At 54.1% G+C, this 19471-nt stretch overlaps 1 long non-coding RNA gene across 1 annotated transcript; it reads left to right on the forward strand.

The window, feature by feature from the left end:
- Positions 1–306: 306 nt before the first annotated feature.
- On the forward strand, positions 307–18905 carry LOC123022520. The gene is made up of 3 exons (XR_006414524.1): positions 307–386; positions 12140–12144; positions 18893–18905. It is a non-coding gene; the product is annotated as an uncharacterized LOC123022520 (long non-coding RNA).
- Positions 18906–19471: the final 566 nt, after the last annotated feature.

The following is a 19471-nucleotide window of genomic DNA, read 5'->3' on the forward strand; positions in this document are numbered from 1 at the left end:
CTCGCGCTCTGCGTGGCCCAGGGCAGGCTTCCCGGGGGGCCACGGCTCCTCTCCCCAATGGGCCCAGGCCACGAAGGCCGCTCTGTCTGCTTGCGGGCAGCACATGGGACTGGAGCCCCCGGGAGGAGGCGCCCCCCCCCCAAAGCAGCACGATGGGGAAGTGTGCGGGGCACCTCGCTCCACCGCTGTGGGTCAAGCATTGTGCCCAGCATGGCGGCCAAGGGAGCAGCTGGGCTCCCAGGGCTGACGGCCCAGTTCAGACCAGCCTGGCCCCTCTCCGTTGGGCGAGCAAAGGGAGAATCCTTAAAAGAGATCGAGAGGGTGGCTCCCCGGAGGAGGGCCTTCTCTGCGGTGGCACCCCGATCGTGGAACACGCTCCCCGAGAGGTCCAGCTTTTGGCTTCAGGCGAAAACCTTTTTATTCTCCCGGTATTTCAACTGTTAACTTGTTTTAGTTAGTGGGTTTGTATTTTGACATTGGCTGCTGGGCAACTGTTTTTCTCATTTATTTGCTGCAAACTGTCCTGAGACCTCTAAGTACGGGACGGTATGGACAGGTTATAAATAAAGAAAGGAAGGGTCCAGTGGCCCCCTTCTAGACACGCTCGCTGCAGGGGTCCCCCTCGCCCCGGCCACGCCACGAGGGGCAGCGGCAGCAGGAGGGGGGAGCAGGGGCTCACCAGGAATCTCCTCCTGCTGGGAGCCGAGGGAGCTGCTGACGCCTGGCCCGGAGGCAGGGGTGCTCACAGGGCCCGGCACTCCGCACCGGCAGTGTGTGGGTGGGTCCGTGATGTGGGGAGCCTCCAGAAGGTTTGGCCAAGAGCTCCCTCAGCTCTGGCCAGCACGGAGGGTCATGGATCGCCCTCCCCGTGTTGAACGTTCAGGCAGACAAGACTCTCCGTTGAGCGGACAGGCAGAGCCCGCTTGACACCCCACGAGCGCAGGGCTGCAGAAACTGGCCAGCACCACTGTATGGACCGTGGCGAGACCCGGCGGGCGGTTACTCCTGTTCCCATGATGTCCAGGCCTCTGGACTCCAGCAGCTGCCCTCCGGCGGCTTCCCTTCCTTGCTCTGCACAAAGCCAAACCAGTGCTGCTGGGGTTCCCCGGCTACGTTCGACCCTGGCGAGCAGAACACTCAGAGACGAGGCACCAGGTCACACGCCCCGGCCGGGTTCACGCACCTTGCAGGGCAAGCAACCCTGCATGACTGCCAGGATCAGGCCCACGGAGGCCACGAGGCCCGGCTCGGAGAATGCAGATTCTCTGCGGTGGCGCCCCACCTATGGAACTCACTCCCCAAAGAGGTCCGCCTGGCACCGTCGTTACTGGTTTTTCGGCGCCAGGTAAAGACCTTTTTATTTAAACATCATTTTAATTGTTAGAATATATGATCTGGCCAGGGCAACTTCTTCTTCCTTCTCTCTTCTCCTCCTATATTCTTTATTTACTTATTTTATACTGTTAATTTTAATTTTATATTATTATGTTTGTATCTCAGTGTATTTTTTTGTATTTTTGTATTTAGTGGTAATTTATTATGTTCTATTGTATTTCAATGTATTTTATTGTGTTGTAAGCCACCCCGAGGCTTCAGCAAGGGGCGGCATAGATATGTAATCATCATCATCATCATCATCATCATCATCATCATCTGTGCAAACCACCGAGCAGACGGCTGCTTCTCGTGATGGTTTCTAAAACCAAACGTGCCGTAGTGAAAGACCATGATCGTTTCGGACGACACAACTGGCCCTCCATGACTTCTTGTTTGTGCTCACCCCGGGGCTGTGGTTAAGCACGCCTGTGGCACTGCGAAAATCTTCCTTGAGAAGAAGCCACGCAGATTTCTCACTAGCCTTGTTTGAATTCAATATTGCTCTCTAGAAATTTCTGTTGTATTCAATTACATTTAATTTCCATATTTCATTCTTTTATTAGCATTGTTTATTGCTCGATTTCTTGTTATTTTGGAGAATTCTCATTTTTGGGGTATTATATTTAAAAACGAAAACAAAAAATACTATATTATGTATATAATGCTTTCTAGTTCTGCCTTAGCAGCCCCCAAAATAATTTTCCTATTTTGGCTGGTCCCCAGCTGTAAAAAGGTTGACAGCACCGTGCTAAATGATTTCATTTCCCCTTGATGCTTTGCCACCAGGTTCCAAATGGGCTACCACCATTTCCTAAAGGGACGTGCATGGAGTTGCCATGGCTGACAGGAAACCCCGAGGCACCCCCAGCTGAGCAGCCTCCACATGAACATGGGGGACGCCAACCCCAAGAAGATGGAGGGGATCCCCTGCCAGCAAATAGCACTGGTGGGAAAGAGCTTGTGCGGCATATCCAAGGGGTTTCTGGGGTTTGGGATATATAAGCTGTGACAACCCAGATCCAGGCTGGACATCAGGAAAAGCTTCCTCACAGTCAGAGCAATACAGCAGTGGGACCAGCTGCCTGGAGGGGGGGGGGGGCTCTCCCACACTGGAGCCATTCAAGGAGAAACTGGGCAGCCCCCTGAGTGGGAGGGTGTAACTGGTGTCCTGCACCAGCAGAGGGATGGACCCGATGGCCTTCATGGCCCCTTCCAACTCTGCTATTCTATGATATATAAGAATAACCCGAAAGAGCTTTAGAATCTTGCCCCAATAGTGCTAGAACATTAATTTGAAAGAACTCTCTAAACAAACCCTCCTGCGAACATCAGAAAGGTATTCCAAATACCATGGCTGGTTGCAAACGTTCACTTATTTTCCAAAAGAGCTGATTTCCCCAGTTTTCAGTATAAACTTTTCCGTTTGCTATAATTTTTGCATCATCATCATCATTTATTATCATTCTTCCTTCTCTATACTGCATCCACCCCGCCGCCTTTGCGTCAGATGCCTTCCCAGGCTTCTGGTGTTCTGCCTCAGATGTTCTTCCATGGCTGTCGCCCGTGGTCCTTTTGCATGGTGGATGAGGGGCTTTTGGGAGTGGGGGTCTTCCAGGTGTGTCTTCCATAACCAGGTGGTGGGCTGTGGCTTCTGCGTGAAAAGGGAGGGGGAGCAAGATGGAGGTCTCCGCGTTTGGGCAGAGTCGGGGGCACTCCCGCCTCCTGCTTCCGCAGGCCCCCAGTCACAGCCAACGGTCATCCGGCGATTTCTTGCAACAAGGGCGCTCTTTGGAAAAGCAGGACAACGCCTTCCAGCAATAGTTTTGGCACCCGTGGGAACTGGCCGCGCAAGCCGGGCCTTTCACGGCAGCTGGTTCGCCACTGCGCCAGTAACTGAAAAGAGAACATGGCACCAGTCAAAAGAACAGACAGTTCACTTCGCCTCCACCCGCCAACATCAGAAAGAGGATCAGGATTGGGGCCCTGCAGTCCCCCCCCCCCTTCCTTGATATACAAGGGAGGCAGTGACCCTGCCCTGCCACATTCCTACTGATTCAGACCTATTTCATTACTGAACATCGACTACAAACTTTTTCCTTGAATAATGGCAGAAAGAGTAAGAAAATACATAAAAAAACAGATTCACACAGTCCGAACTGGCTTTGACCTAAAGAGACTGATGAAAGATAATATACACTTTGTGATTAACGCACTTGAATTTGTCAAGAAGAAGAAAGTGGCATTTGTCCTTTTAGATGCAGAAAAGGCCTTTGCCAATATGTCTTGGGCTTTTTTCAAATTCAGTATTTAGACTATGGGTCACAGGTCTGGTCTGTGTTTGGTAATCAGACCCATAAATCCATTTCTGGTGATTGTCAATGTCTTCTGATGTATCAGAACAGTGGAATCAGATCAGTTCCTCTACAGACATCTTTCTTTGAACAGAAAAGACAAGAAAACAAAGGCAGGCAGGTAGGGCTTGGGAAGCCACATCCTGCTAGGTCCAGTGAATGCAAGACGATGGACAGATATTAGTCAAAACCAGCAAAACACCTGAGAAATCTTCTACAGAGAAAGACGTAGAGAAGGTACGTTCACCAACTTACTACAGCGCAGCTTTCATCCCGCCAACCCACTCCCAGTTGCCGTACGTGTCTTTGTAAAGTGCAATCCAGTAGTTTTGCTTCAGTTTGTTGACATGCCCACTTACGAACTCCTAACAAAGAAGAAGAGGATGAGGAAGCACAGACAGGAAGTCCTTACTGGCAGGTGCTTCTGTGCAAGTCCTTCCAAACAATATTTCATAGAATCACAGAAGAGCAGAGTTGGAAGGGGCCATGCAGGCCATCGGGTCCAACCCCTGCTGGTGCAGGACACCGAGTCGCACCCTCCCACTCAGGTGGCTGCCCAGTTTCGCCTTGAGTGTCTCCATCGTGGGAGAGCCCCCCACCTCTCCAGGCAGCTGGTTGCACTGTCCTATTGCTCCGACAGTGAGGAAGCTTTTCCTGATGCCCAGCCCGAACCTGGATTGTCGCAGCTTGAGCTGCTTATTCCGTGTCCTGCACTCTGGCAGCAGCAAGAAGAGATCTTGACCTTCCTCTTTGTGACAGCCTTTGAGGTCCTTATAGAGGGATACCATGTACCACCCCAGTCTTCTCTCAAGGCTGAACATGCCCAGTTCTCTCAGTCTCTCCTCTCAGGGCAGTGTTTGCAAACCCTGGAACATTTGTGCTGCCCTCCTCTGGACCCTTTCTCATTTTTCTGCACCTGTCTTACACCTTGGTGGCCAGAACTGGGCACAGGATTCCAGGTGAGGTCTGACTAGTGAGGAGTATAGAGGAACCACTACTTCTTGTGATTTGGAAGTCATACTTATGTTAATGTATCCCAAAATAGCATCTGCCCCCTTTGCAGCTGCGTCACCTTGTTGGCGCATGTTTAGTCTGTCATCCACAAAAACTCCAAGGCCCTTCTCTGTTTCAGCTCTGGTGACCTACATCTTCCCGGCCTTGTGTTCCTCCGTGTTCCTTTGTTCTCGGTGGAGGACTTGGCACTAGTCCCTGCTGAATCTCCTTCTTTTGCGCTCAGCCCAGGGACGCAGCCTGCCTCCCCGGTTCGGGGCTCCCCAAGGCACTTCCCGTTTGACCCAGTGGAGGGAGAAGGAAGGGCTGTCTGCAGCAGCAGTGGGTGGGATCCCAGGGGCAGAAGGGGCGCCTGGAGGAACCCCGGTGGTGCCCCCAGCTGAGTTGGTGGGGTGCCTGGACGACACGGGCCGTTGGACACTGGTCGGTGGGCAGGACAGGGGTTCCTGGGCTGCCTCGGCCGGCACACGCCGGGTCCATACGGGCAGAGCTTTGCTCGCTGGGCACGTGGCTGTGGCTGGAAGGGAGCCTTGCTGGGAACCTGGCGTCTGCTTGGCTCTAGGCGACTCAGCAGAGGCAGGCGCCGAGCAGCAGGTTCCTCAAGAGGCTGGGCCGCAGCTCGTTCTCCAACTGGCAACACCGGCGAGGCAGTCACAGGTTCCACGGGACAGGATGGACTGTGCTCGGGTCAGGGGACACAGCCAAGCTTGGCCGGTCAGCCTGGGGCATCTGTGCAGGGAGGCTGCGGGGTTTCCCCTTCTCCAGAAGGAGGTTGCAAGATCCTGTCAGACGAGCGGGCAGGGCTGGGCACGCACACAGCCCCCCCCGCAGTTGCATGTGGAGTGACACGCACCCGATGCCCGAGAGGCCGGCCAAGGGCAGGGGCCCCGCGAGGGGAGTCTCCGTGGCTGCCTCTGCGCAAGCAGGCTGCAGTGGGGGGCCTTCTCTCTGCTCGGGTCCTTCTCAGGAGCCACAGGAACCCTGAGCATGCGTGCCTGGTTCTTGCCATAAACAGATCCCTGCCTGAAGAGGCAGGCAAGTTTCCTGGGGGTGGGGATCCTGCATCAGGCAAGCTCATTGTGCCAACACTGCAGGAACTGGTCAGGCAGCCAAAGGAAGGCAGGCGGCACCTGCAACCCAAAGGTAAGCGCACCTGAGGCTGTGCCAGGAGCACCAGAGGGGCAGAAAAGCATCCTTGGACAGAACATGCCCAACTTGGTTGCACAGTGCACCCCCACTTACTCTGCTAAATGCCCCCCAGACGGGAGCTGGCTGGACTAGTGGCTGGTTCAAAGGCGTGGTAAATGAATCAAGGAACGAATAAGAGAAGAGATGGAAGAGACGGCCAGACCCTTGCAGGCCTGCCCTCCTTGCACTGGCAGCTCTGCACCGTCCAGACGCGTTAGGAATTCGTGGCGTGGCTTGCATCGGCCTCTTACGGTTCTGCCCACTAGCCGGAGCGAGAGTCAGTGGGCTCAGGCCACAGGCAAAGCGCCGTCTCTGCTGGAGCGGTGCCTCGATGGTCCCCTTCCGCCTCCCGCCTCTCCTGGCTAGGCACGCCATGGCCGCCCACCATCGAGCCCACTCTTCCCTGGAGGGAGACAGCCTTCCCCTTTTCTCCTGTCCTTCCAAGCTGACCAGCAAACAATGGACCAAGATGTCCTGCATGGGCATTCCCGCATCTCCCCTTCATGCAAGCCCAGACGGATTGCTTGTGAGCAAAGAGGCCCTTAAAAAAAACCCGCGTGGATTCTAATTAGGAATGCCCAAAGGCTCCTCGTTGGCCACCATTTTTCCTCACCTTCTCTTCTTCAGTTTCAATGGAAATTAAGCTGGCGCTTAACCTGGCACACTGCTCTTTGGAATCTGGCCAGGTGTCTCTCTCAACGGAAAAGAAATATAAGTTCTTGTTGTATAACCTCCAACCTGCAATCATGTTGTCTTGAATATCATCTTGAGTCAAACCAGGGGAACACATAGAAAAGGAAATGAGAATGTCAGTTCTGTTCATACATCTATGGAAAACTTCAAGAGCATTACGTACTGCTATTGCATTACATTTCATTATACTTTATGAAAATACTTCAAGGAGGAAGAAAAATGTCATTAGCCAGCCCTTCCATAATGGCCATTCCAGTAATGAACTCATTCAGCCAATATTACTTAGGATTATCCTTCATGGGCACAGAAACATGGAGGCAGCTGAAGCCTGAGCAGAGTCGGCAGTCAGACTAGCTGGCCCGGGAGGCCCCTTCTGACTTGCTCTGTTTCTATGGTTCTATGTTTCTACGTTTCTACCTTCTGGTCCCGTATTATCAGTTTGGCCACCACAATGGGCAAAGTGATGAAGATGGCCCAAGAGACAAAGATGAACCCGCAGGCTGTGACCCTGCACTTTCAGCAGGACTGCAATCCCCTGACAACGCCATCAGGTCAGAAGATCCGCCCATTAACCGAATTTGGGTTTTGTCTGGGTTGCATTTCAGTACATGAGCCGTCACCCAGCCAGTGGTCACAACACTCTCCAGACTCAAGAAGTCCTGCTCAACAGCTTCATGGAGATGTTAAATGGTACCAGGCTCAAAACCATCCTTCGTGGAACCCAGAAGAACCTAAGTGCAGAAGAGAACTTAAGAAGGTTGCAGAAGCCATGTAGAATTATTGGATGAATTTCAGTTACTGCGGCCCGATGATGTGGACAAGGTGCTTGGACGAGTACGTCCCACCACTTGCCTATTGGATCCTTGCCCGTCTTGGTTAATAAATAACTCCAAGCATGGGATTGGGACCTGGATCTTGGAAGTGGTTAACGCTTCTCTGAGGGAGGGTCGGGTGCCTGCCCCTTTAAAGGAGGCGGTAATACGACCGGTCCTGAAGAAAGCGTCACTGGATCCAGAGATGGCCACTAACTATAGACCTGCGGCCAACATCCCGTTTCTGGGCAAGGTGTTGGAGTGAGTGGTGGCGGGACAACTCCAAGCACTCTTGGATGAAACTGATTATCTGGACCCATTTCAGTCCGGCTTCAGACCCGGGTACGGTACTGAATCTGCCTTGGTCGCCCTGTATGATGACCTGTGCAGGGAGAAGGACAGGGGCAGTGTGTCCCTGTTGGTTCTCCTGGACCTCTCGGAGGCTTTCGATACCATCGACCGTGGTATCCTTCTGGATAGGCTTGCGGGATTGGGGGTCGGAGGCACTGCTTTGCTCCTATCTCAATGGCCGGTTCCAGAAGGTGGTGCTGGGGGACTATGGCTCTGCGCCATGGCATTTATGCCATGGAGTACCGCAGGGGTCCATTTTGTCCCCCTTGCTGTTCAACATCTACATGAAACCGCTGGGAGAGGTCATCAGGAGGTGTGGGCTGCGGAATCATCAGTACGCTGACGATACCCAGCTCTACCTCTCATTTTCCACCAATCCAGGTGAGACAGTGGCTGTACTGAACTGGTGCCTGGCCGAGGTAATGGGCTGGACGAGGGCCAATAAACTGAAGCTCAATCCAGACAAGACGGAGGTCCTGTTGGTAGGCGGTTCAGGCTTCGGAGAAGGTGAATTGAACCTTGTCCTGAACGGGGTTGCACTCCCTCCTAGGGACAAGGTCCGCAGCTTGGGAGTGCTCCTCGACCCAGAGCTTTCACTCAAAGCTCAGGTAACAGCAGCGGCGAGGAGCGCTTTCCTCCAGCTTCGGCTGATTCATCAGCTGTGCCCCTATCTGGAGTGCGACTGCCTTGCAACAGTGACTCATGCGCTGGTGACTTCCCGTCTTGACTTCTGTAACGCGCTCTACGTGGGGCTACCCTTGAAGATGGTCCGGATACTTCAATTGGTTTAAAATAGAGCTGCCAGGCTGCTGACGGGGACTGGACGTTATGTTCACATGACTCCAGTTCTCCGGCAGCTTCACTGGCTTCCCATTGAGGTCCGGGCCCAATTCAAGGTGTTGGAGATGACCTATAAAGCCCTAAACGGCTTGGGTCCTGGTTACCTGAAGGAGCGCTTACGTCCATATATGCCCAGCCGCCCCCTGAGATCAGCAGGAGAGGCCCTCCTCCGGGAGCCCTCAGTGAAGGAAATTAGGAGGGTGGTTACTCGGAGGAGGGCTTTCTCAGCGGTGGCGCCTAAGTTATGGAATGCGCTCCCCAGAGAGGTCCGTCTTGCGCCGTTGTTATTTGTTTTTCGGCGCCAGGTGAAGACCTTTTTATTTAGGCAGCATTTTAAATGTTAATATTATTGAATTTTATTTGGCCAGGGCGGCTTATTTTGTTCTAATGTATATATTTTAATTGTTATTGTTTTAATTTATTGTGTATTTTATTCTATGTTGTGAGCCGCCCCGAGGCTTTGGCAAGGGGCGGCATAGAAATGTTTTAATAAATAAATAAATAAATAAATAAATAAATAAATAAATAAATAAATAGCTGAGCTATAGAACCCAAGCACCAACTCCTGGAGCTGGCCATGGAAGCAGCAGCAGGGCCTCTGCAGTATTCTACCTGTAAGCAGAAGCATCGAAGCAGAGCGAGTCAGAAGGGCCCTCCTGGGCCATCTAGTCTGACCCCGGCTCCGCTCATGACATGCCCACCATGTGCCTGTCCAAACATTCACCACGGAAGGGTGGCATGGCCAGTGGTATTAGAAGCAGTCAAGGGGGCAAGACGACTAAGAGGGCCACACTCCCACTGTCTTTCCCCCAACCTAGGTCACCGTATGGGGCAACCGAGGCTGTTTCCATGCCAAAACCAGGCCTGAAATGGATCCAGATAATGGGTCCAGCCCAAAAGCCTCTCGAGAGGGGCCCTCCTGTATGAGGCTCATGCAAGAAGAGGGAGACCTGCCACCGATGTAAAGTTTCTCAGATGTGACGCGCCTTCTCGCAGCCTCCTGCTGGTGGCCCAGGGTTCTCCCGTGTTGGAAGGACGCTTCCATTGCTTCCCTGGCCAAGCTTGGTGTCCTCACCCTGCCAGAGGAGGCACCCATGCGGGGCAGAGGTTTAAGTCCATCCTCGTTCCTTCTCAAGCTGAAGCCCTGAAACTCATCCAACAAGGTGAGGCAAGGCCATGTTCTGGACTCCTCACGCCTCCTCTAACGTTGGGCTCTGCACCCCGGCAGACGTAAGGCGTTTTGCCTCGGGTGTGCCTTGCAAGCAGTGGGTTTCGCATGCTCCCTCCGTGGCCCTCGGGTGAGACCGCATCAGCCCTGACCTGGCAGCCCGGGAAAACCCTGCTGGCAAACACAAAGGTTATTTCTTTGCCTGTGCATCCACCCGCACACCTCAGTGTCCACTGGGGCCACGGGGAATTTTCCTCCATTTCTACTCCATCTAGTTTTGCACTGATCTCAGCTCTGAGTTATTCCATAGAGTAGTACAAACTCTGCCCATGAGGAAAGGTGTTTGATGAACAGGTGAACAGATCAGCCCTGTCAGCCATTAAGGCCATTTCTCCATCCTGCAGATCAGTAAAGTCTTCAACAAGAGAATCAGGGACATAAGGTGGAAATACTAGAGAGCTCTCTGGGAATTTTACTTATTTATTTAAGACATTTGTATGCTGTCCTTTGCGAGAGCCTCAGGATAACTTACACAAATAAAATTCCAATACATAATGGTATAACATAAATAAACGACCTACTCTGACTGCAATTCAAAGATGGTAATAAAATTCAGTATTAAAACTTGTTAAAATATTGTTTAAATAAAAAGGTCTTAGCCTGGTTCCGAACAACAAATGATGACGGCGCCAGGTGGACCTCTCTGGGGAGCGCATTCCACAGATGGGGCGCCACCTCAGAGAAGGCCCTCCTCCGGGTACTCACCCTCCTGATATCCCTCCCAGAGGGCTCCTGGAGAAGGGCCTCCTCCACCGATCTCAGGGGGCGGGAGGGCATATATGGACGCAAGCGCTCCTTTAGATAACCAGGTCCCAAGCTGTTGAGGGCTTTGTAGGTGATAACCAGCACCTTGAATTGAGCCCGGACTTTGATGGGGAGCCAGTGAAGCTGGTAGAGGACTGGGGTTATGTGAGAATAACGCCCAGTCCCCGACAGCATCCTGGCAGCTCTGTTTTGCACCATCTGAAGTATCCGGACCATCTTCAAGGGCAGCCCCACATGAACTGCATTACAGAAATCCGTCGGGGAAGTGACCAGTTTCCTTGGATGCATTCGCCTCTGGGGCAGACGGCGTAAATGCAAGGAGTGGTGGGAAAGCTCCAGGCAGCCGGAAGCTCCACCAGAGGTGATATGACCCCAACAAAGGGAAGGCTGGAAAACCCCCTCCCGTTCAGTTCACCATCTCCACGACCAGTTGAGAAGGTCTGGCATAGAGTATGCCAAGGACATGGTTGCCATGGAGTCCCTGAAATCCTGAGCTACTCCAGACAAGGTTCCCTCAACGTGAATTTGATATCCTCCAGAACTCAAAATTTCAGAAATGTTATAAATTTCTACCAAGTCGTGGTGGCTAACTTGGAGGCTTAATCTATAAAATTGATATTTGTTCTTGCTTGAACAGGACTGCGAGGTCTTCTGTGGTCCTGACTTTGTCCTGTATTCTGGAATGTTCCGTGTATCCTCCTTTTGGTTATGTGTGTATTCATTATTGATTTAATACCTATGCCTAGGCAACCAAGACAGTTTGACAATTTATAGACTGAGAAACAAGCAGTCTAAGGTTACCAACTCTCCTCCTCAGACAAACACAAGAATAGTGTTCCTTCAACCCAAACGGGAGTCACTCCATCAGGTGACGGCACCGGTTGTGTCAGCATCCCTACACCTGCTGATGACCCTGAAGTTCTGGAAATGAGCAGGCCTTTCATTGCAACAGGGAGCTGGAACCAGCTATTGACAAAAATACAGTCCTCTCTTCCAGAGCAGCTAGGCACTAAATTGGCAAAGATCAACCGCAAACTGCACGGGGAGGGTGCATTGTGTTTGTCATCTGCAAAGCATCAGCAGGAATTGTGGAATGAGGACTGGGGTTACCATGTGGCCCCCAGAAGCTGTGGGGTGTTGGCCACCCGTTGGAGAACAACCTCAAAGCCTGGGGGTATGAAGGAGAAGTGAATGGGTCTGCTTAGGGGCCTCTCGGATGCGTGCAGCGTGCCAGAGAAGGGTGTGACTGGCAGGAAACTCGTGGGGATGTGGGCTCCCGGGCTGCTCGAGGTGGGAGAAAAGGGCCCTTCCTGCTCCAGGGGGAAAGAAGAAACTGCATCCAGCGGCCCACCTTTTGGCTTGTTCTCAGTCAGGTGGATGATCTGAGGATCCCACGGTTCTGATGGACCGTCAGAACTTGTCCGAGACTCTGCAGGGGTCCTTCTTCAAAGCCTGGGCATCTGGAGAGATGGCCAAGGAGCAGCTGCCCACCCCCAGAGGACCACAGAGCAGCTGAGGGGGAGGGTGCGTGTCCCGCAGGAGGGCTGCCTCAGGCACTACGGACGGCACAGGCAGTCTCCGGGGCACCCCGCCAAGCAGGCGCATGCCCTGCTCTGAGCAAAGCCCCCCTCAGAACCGGGTGCTTGAGCCCGGGCAGCTCTCTGGCAAGCCTGCATTCTGGGAACCTCCGTGGAACAAAATGGAGGACGGCAGCTGCGCTGCACCAACTTCCCGCGGCCACGACCACAGCTCTTAGCACAGGAGCTCCGTAAGTGGCTTTTGCGGTGTGTAAACGGATGCCGTCTTTCGCCTGGTCTGCCCTAGTGCAAGTCAGCTGCTTAAGACGGCGCACAGAAGCCAGGGAGGAGCCTTTGCTTTCGGCTCGTGGGTTTCCATTGGCTTTTTTGCTCTCAATGCTTCCTCTTGTTCCTTGCTCTGGAACTGGCAGAAGCAACTTGGCTTCTGTAGCTGAAACAGGGAAAAGTGGTCCTGGCTACTTTGATGTTGCCCAAACCTGCCTCTGAGATTCAACTTCTGTTTTGTTAAGGGTGGACAGAAGTGAGGAGAGCAGGGGGCTCAGAACCAGGCTGAACAGGGTCTTTCACCAGACGCGGCCGCAGAGTCTCTCCCAGAGACTCGTTCTCCAGCATCACAGCATCACTTACCGATCACTTCTTCCAACTCTTCATTGAGAGTGACAATTTCCACTAGCTCTTGTGATATGTTCTGAGCGGCAATGATCACATCGGCATCTAAAGGAGTTGCAATGATCAGAGTCTCACAATGGCCCCCCGATGCTGAGAAATCACCCCCCAATATTCACTTGTACCCTGCTGTGAAAGAGCCAAGAGTGAGCTGTCCAGTTAGAAGCAAGCTTGATTCTCCTCAGCAAGGATGCGGCACCAGTCCTTCCAGCCCCCCAGACTGACCCCCGGGGGATGCAGGACCTTCTCCTGAGCCAACCCGCTGCAAGAAAAGCACAGCAATGGGACTCGAGGGGCCCGTGCTTGGAGCCCTAACCCTCTGATGGCCAGCTAGGTGTTCTCTCCAACTGGATGTTCCCCAGCCCTGGGTTCAAACCTGGATGGTGAAGATGATAAAGATTAAGTGGCATGTCTATTTTGCCCGCTTTCCTCTTCTGACGAGCCCAAGGGGGCGCAGATAGCTCCATTTTCTCCCCCAAGAACTGTCCTGTGAGGTAGGTTGGGCTGACAATCTGAGATGGACCCAAAGTCACCCAGCGAGTGTCATGGCCAAGTGGAGGCTAGGACTCAAATCTCTGATGTCGCCGTCCAGCATTCTCACCACCACAACACAATGGAGAGCAGGCGAGGGGACAGCGTTGTGCATCCAGTCTCTCTAGCGCTGCCTGGCTCTCACACCTCAACAAGGCGCACAAGGAACACCACGAACGCAGGGGAAAGGAAAGGCACAGAGGGGCTGATGCCTTCTGTGGAATGAGGAGAGGAATGGCCTCCACTTGAGCTGGGGCTTCGGGCAGAGCTTCCTGCTTCCCCTCTGGGATGCTTGCCACTTTCCTGTGACTCGCTGTCTGGGATAACGAGGGTGGGCTGCATCCCACCTCTGCTTAAATCCCCTTGCATCTCAATCCCACATAGGTCTACTCCACGGAGAGACAAATGTGTCTGTTCCACTTTCAGGTTCTCATGTTTCCAGTATTTAAGTCTTAGTTGTCTCCAACTTTGAGAATTTCTCCAGGTTTGACTTCAGTTTATTTTGAATTTTGAGAATGCATGTGGATGCACACACTGGCAGAAAAGTGGGATAAAAATCCAGTAGAAGCCTTGGTGAGCACACAGAAGTTAAATCCAGATAATGACTGGTTTCTCCTGATGTAACAACCCACTGCGGGTTTTTATCGTTGTTTGCCTGTCATTCGAACACAGTTGTGGTTCTTCAGCATGGCAGGTTTGCCTTCGGAACCACGGTAAAGAAGAAAGATTTGTTCTATGGCTTCTCTCCACCAGGATGGCTTGTTGTCCTGGCCAAACCTGGGGAAGCCCGTCCCTCATGGCAGGAAGGCCAGAACGAGAGAGCCACTGTGCAAGGGAGGTGGCTAGCCAAAACGCAGCTTCCGCTCAAGCAGCAGAGGGAACGAGAGACCGCGGTGGGGCAAGGACATGCTCTTCTCAGTGGGTCCCTGCCTGGCCCGGCCCCCCCGCCGTGCTTCTGCGGGAGACAAACCCGCTCACCCGGGGGCAGGCTGAGCCCAGGCATCCCTGGCCAGCCCCGGCCCTTCCGGCCCTGCTCTCCCTAGAGTGCCCGTCTCCCAGGCTGGAGCGGAGACGAAGGCAAGCACACCACTGGTTTGGTGTTTGTCTATCCAGGACTTTCCTGCACCCCCGCCCCCTCGCTGCTATGCGGGAGAGCGGCTGCCTGGAGGGTGCCGTGCCGGGCGATCGGCAAGTGCGGAAGGGCAGGCGGTGCCCCCGTCGCTGGCTGCCCCCTTTCTGGCAGAAGCGGGCCTGGGCAGTGCTGCCCCAGCCGGGGATCGGGGAGCAGGGAGTGGATCTGGCCCCCCACCTCCTGCCCCAGAAGCCCTCTCTGGAGGCGGGGGCAGGGGTCCCAGAACAGCTCCCCTTCCGCTCCCCGTGTCTCAGGACACAGGCCCTGATCCCACACCAGAGATGGTGAGGCAGCCACGGCCAGCTCCTCGCGGCAGGGACCTCTCCCTACGGTGCCCCTGGGTGCCGCCCGAAGGCCAGAGCAGGAGGCGGGCATGGGAGGAAGGCGCACCGCCACGGGGGGCAGACCGCTGCCAGCCTGGTCCGGCTTCCCGCCCCACTGTGACGAGCTGCCCCACAGGGCTGCCGGTGAGTCCCCTCCAGGGGGAGGCTGGCTCGATCCATGAAAGAGCCCAGCACGGAGTCTGCTCCGAAGGGGGCCGCGCTCCCCAGAACAGCCAGCTCCTGGCGCGGGTGCCCGCCCGGCCCTGGGCTCACAGCCCGGCCTGCCAGGTGGCCGCGGGGGCTCGGCAAACGCTTGCGCCGCCTCTGCTGGTGGGCTGGCTGGGAGCCGTCTCTGGCTGGCCCACTGGCTCCCAGCCCGGTTGCTGCCGGCTGAGCCAGCTCTTCTGGGGAAGGCCATGCTGGGCGGAGAGAAGCAGGCCAGAGAGGCGCTGGGCTTCGCTTACCGGATCTCTCTTCAAAGAACGGGTCGATCCCAACCACGAAGCCACGGATCACCTGCATCGCGATAGCCATGTCACTCCTTTTTTGCACCTCTTGATAATCTAAAGAGACGGGGGGGGGGGACACTCCTTGGGGCACACGGTGCTTATGCTCCACTGCTCCCTGCAAGCACCGTGGCTCTTTGTGGGTCCAGGTGAGCCACAGGTGCACCTGCCCATTTCCGGGAACTCCATGTCTCCTTTTCCAGGCTTCAGCTGGGTTCATCCCAAACACGGGTCATTAAGGCAAAGGCAAAAGTCTTTGGTATGTTCTCTAATTGATGCATTCCATGCTCATGTTTTCTTTTTTATGCATTTTATGCATTTTTACGGGAAAACTGCATTGCAAGTTTCAGACACAGCTTGGTGCTCACATGGGTGTGCTGCCTCTCTGAGAAAGAATGGAAGATTGAAAGATCAGAAGAATGAAGGAACAAGGAAATGAGGGAATGAGGGAACGGGAGAGCAGGGGAATGGAAGAACGGAAGAAAAGGTTGGGTTGGGTTGGGTTGGACGGACGGATATTTTTATTGGCCACCAAGTTTACAGGAAAGAAAAGAAAATGGCCATGCTTTGTTTCTGGGAGCTCTGCTGGGCAGCCCATCGAAGGCGACCTCCAGGGGGGCACTTGGGCTGGGGCTGAGATGGGCAACTGCAGAACTGCGTTGTCCAGCCGGGGGGGGGGGGGCGAATGGCTCGCGTTGCTGCTAGTGGAGACTACTGACCTCGCGCACTCATTTCGGGGCTCTGGGGATCGCGTTCCCACAGTGGTGGGTCGCTTCCCGCAGGGCAATCGGAAACCCAAAACCCAGCCCTCCCGTCAGCTCGTTCCTTCTCCCACATGGGCGGATTCTCCCCTTTCCACGTACGGTGCCATGGTGACTTAGCAGTGCTCTGTTCCTTGCGATGGGATGCACTTTAGCATGGGTGACTTGCTTGCCCTCACCAAGTGCTTTCAAGCGATGAGTGCTCCTACATAGCTCTACTCAGAAGTAAGCCTTGCGGCATTGAATGCAACGCACTCCCAGAAGCATGCGTATGTGCGCGAGAACCTTTCTTTCCTTCACTCCCATGACCCAGCCCGGCCCCTTGCTTTCGGGGGGACAAGGAGGGGCGCTGGGGTGCCCTGCCCCACTTGTGGGATCCTGCGCACAGTCCCTGAGCAGCAGAAGCTTGGACGGGATGGGGCCCAGGTCTGATCCAGCAGCGCTCGCTCTGCTGATGGGCTTCCATGCCTTTGCCGGGTATTCGTTCTCTGCGTGCTTATCCTGGAGGAATTTCTGGGTGGGGTTGCTGGGTTGAACTATGGAGCAAAGCCTTGTGGGGCCAAAGCGGTGTCCCTGGCTGTGCCACCAGGGACTCCCATTCTGCCCATCTCAGTTCGATCGACTGGAGCTGGTGGAGTTCGGTTCCTCTCAAATCCCCGGAATTTCTTCCTTCCAGCTCGGCTCACCAACCAATGTTGGTAAATCTCTCCAGGGAGCAAGAAGCAGAGAGGTTCTGCCAAAAAGATGTCTGGTTGTTGACCTGCTCTTGCAAGAGGTGCAGCCCACACAGGTAACACCACGCTGTCCCTCACCTATCCTGGCCCCTCGAATGGGGCCTGGCACCCCGTGGGAAAGAATCAAAGCCTGCAGGGCTGGGAAGTTGTACATGGAATGCAGCGCAGATGGGGATTCGGTAGCGGCAGTCTGGGTGAAACTTAGGGGTTTTGACAGGGAAAGGGACCTGGCAGTGGGGGTATGTTATTGCCCTCCAGGTCAACTTGAGACCCTGGATGATGTCCTTACAGGCCAGATTCTAAGGATATCTTGGGGGAGAGACACAGTAATTATGGGAGATTTCAATCTCCCGGATATTAGTTGGGAGACTCACTTGGCGGTGACAGCCAGGCCACGTTGCTTCCTAGAAGTTATAGAGGGAGGGATTTTCCACACAGAGGGTTTGAGAGGCGACGGGGCGGGGGAACATCCTTGGCTTGGTCTTGACCAATAGGGAGGAGCTGATAGATGAGGTACAGCTCAGGGGAGCTCTGGATGCAAGTGATCACTCCATCCTTTGCTTTGAGATCAGGGGACTGCAGACAGGCAGCAGGTCGAGCACTAGAAGCTGGGACTTCAAGCGGGCCAACTTTGAGGGCCAACAACTGAAGGCCAGACTGGGGGAAGTCTCCTGGGATGGGTTACTGGAAGGCCAGGGAGTTGAGGAGGAGTGGATGGCACTCAGAAAGGAGGTTTTGGAGGCGCCAGCCTTGACGATACCTCTAGTAAGCAAGGTGGGGAGGCGGAGGAGAGTGCCTCCATGGATGCAAAAGGAGGTGGTTAGAGGGATTAGACGAAAGAGGAACCTCCATAGGAAATGGGTACTGGGGGAAATAGACAAAAGGGAATACCGGGAGGAGGAGGCCTGTTGCAGAAGGATTCTTCGCAAGGCTAAGGCTGATTACGAGCTGAGACTTGCCAAGGATATCAAGAGCAACAAAAAGGGCTTCTTTCAGCATGTAAATAGGAAGAGGAAGGGGAGACAAGTGGTGGGACCACTAAATAAGGAGGAAGGAGATCCAGTGACTGCTATGAGGGAACAGGCACAGATGCTAAATGACTACTTTGCCTCTGTATTCTCCCCAAAGCAGGACGGGGAGATCCGCATGGGAGATTAAATCAGGCCAGGGACTTAGGGGCACAGATTAGAGTAACCCCCATTGAAGTCAAGGGGCTCCTCGGGGCATTGGACATTACAAAGGCGCCAGGCCCTGACGGGCTACACCCGAGAGTACTTAGAGAGTTGGCCGGGGTTCTCTCACGCCCGCTGGCCTCCATTTTTGAGGCCTCGTGGAGAACGGGTGAAGTTCCAGAGGACTGGAGGGTGGCATCAGTGGTCCCAATTTTCAAAAAGGGTAGTAGAAGGGACATGGGGAATTACAGACCTGTTAGCCTTACGTCCATTGTAGGAAAAACCATGGAAAGGCTCATAATAGCAAGAGATCTAGTGATGCTAGATAGGGAAGGGAGGCTGGCAGCCAAACACGGCTTCTGGAATAACAGGTCTTGCCAGACCAACCTTGTGGAATTCAAGACGAAGTTCCAAGGTGGCTAGACAGAGGGGTGTCACACGGAGGTGGGCAGAGACCTGTTCTCCCCTGCAGAGGAAGGCAGGACACGCTCCAAGGGAGCAAAGCTCAGGGAGCCCAGGTTCCATTTGGATGCCAGGAAGCACTTCCTGACAGTCAGGACCCCGAGGGTGTGGACTGGGCTTCCCCAGGAGGTTGTTGAGGCCCCATCGGTGCGGGTGTCCAAGGACATGCGCAAGGTGGGCATGTCAGAGCCGGCTGGAGCCAGGTTCAGACTGGATGGCCTGGGAGGCCCCTTCTCTCTCGTTCTCTTTCTGTGTCTACTTGCTTGGCATGAGCTTGTATTTTGCCCGTGACAAGCAGTGGTGATTAAGGGACAGCAATTGCTAAACGAACAGAACTACTTACACAGCGCACTCAGTATGGGCACGACAACCAAGAGGAACAGGAAGATGGCAAGCGTAGTTCTTTTTCCATTCCTTGTTTCCCAATACGGATTTTTCGCTTCATGATAAGCAACAGGAAAGAAAATTCCACTTTAGCTCTCATTCGCCATCCCAGTTTAGGACGCTTTTGCACACCATAACACGGGGTTTGGTTAGCAAGCTGCAGCCACCCCCCGAGTGTAGATTCCCCCCTTCCTGCACCTTTGGGGCGTGTCTGTGGCATGGCCAGGCTGAGCTGCCTCCCCCGCTCGGGGCACGCGCCTCCCTGCGCAGCCTCAGGATGACTTCAAGGCCTCATCGGGGGGGGGGGGGGGGGGGGTGTCCTATGGCCTGGCAGCATCTTCTCACCGCTGGTGGTGCTCACCGCTGAATCTCCCTGTGAGTCCAGGCAAACCCCCAAAACAGCCCCCCCCCGCCCCCGCTGCCACTTGCAAACAGCCAAACCGGGGTGGAGGACATGCCGAATATTCTGGGACACAAGCAGGATGAAGTTCAACTTTGGCTGGAGTCCAGACAGAAAATTGTTGGGAAAAATCCTAGAAAACCGTTTTGAGAAATTTTAGCTCCCCAAAGTTTAGCTCAAATGGTAGAAATTTTAGTTGAGTGTCACCCTTGCTTGCTCAGATGGGTGGGTGAAGAAAAAGCTAAA

Source organism: Varanus komodoensis, unplaced genomic scaffold (genome assembly GCF_004798865.1).
Source record: "Varanus komodoensis strain SLA01 unplaced genomic scaffold, ASM479886v1 scaffold2, whole genome shotgun sequence".
In the NCBI taxonomy this organism is placed as follows: Eukaryota; Metazoa; Chordata; class Lepidosauria; order Squamata; family Varanidae; genus Varanus; species Varanus komodoensis.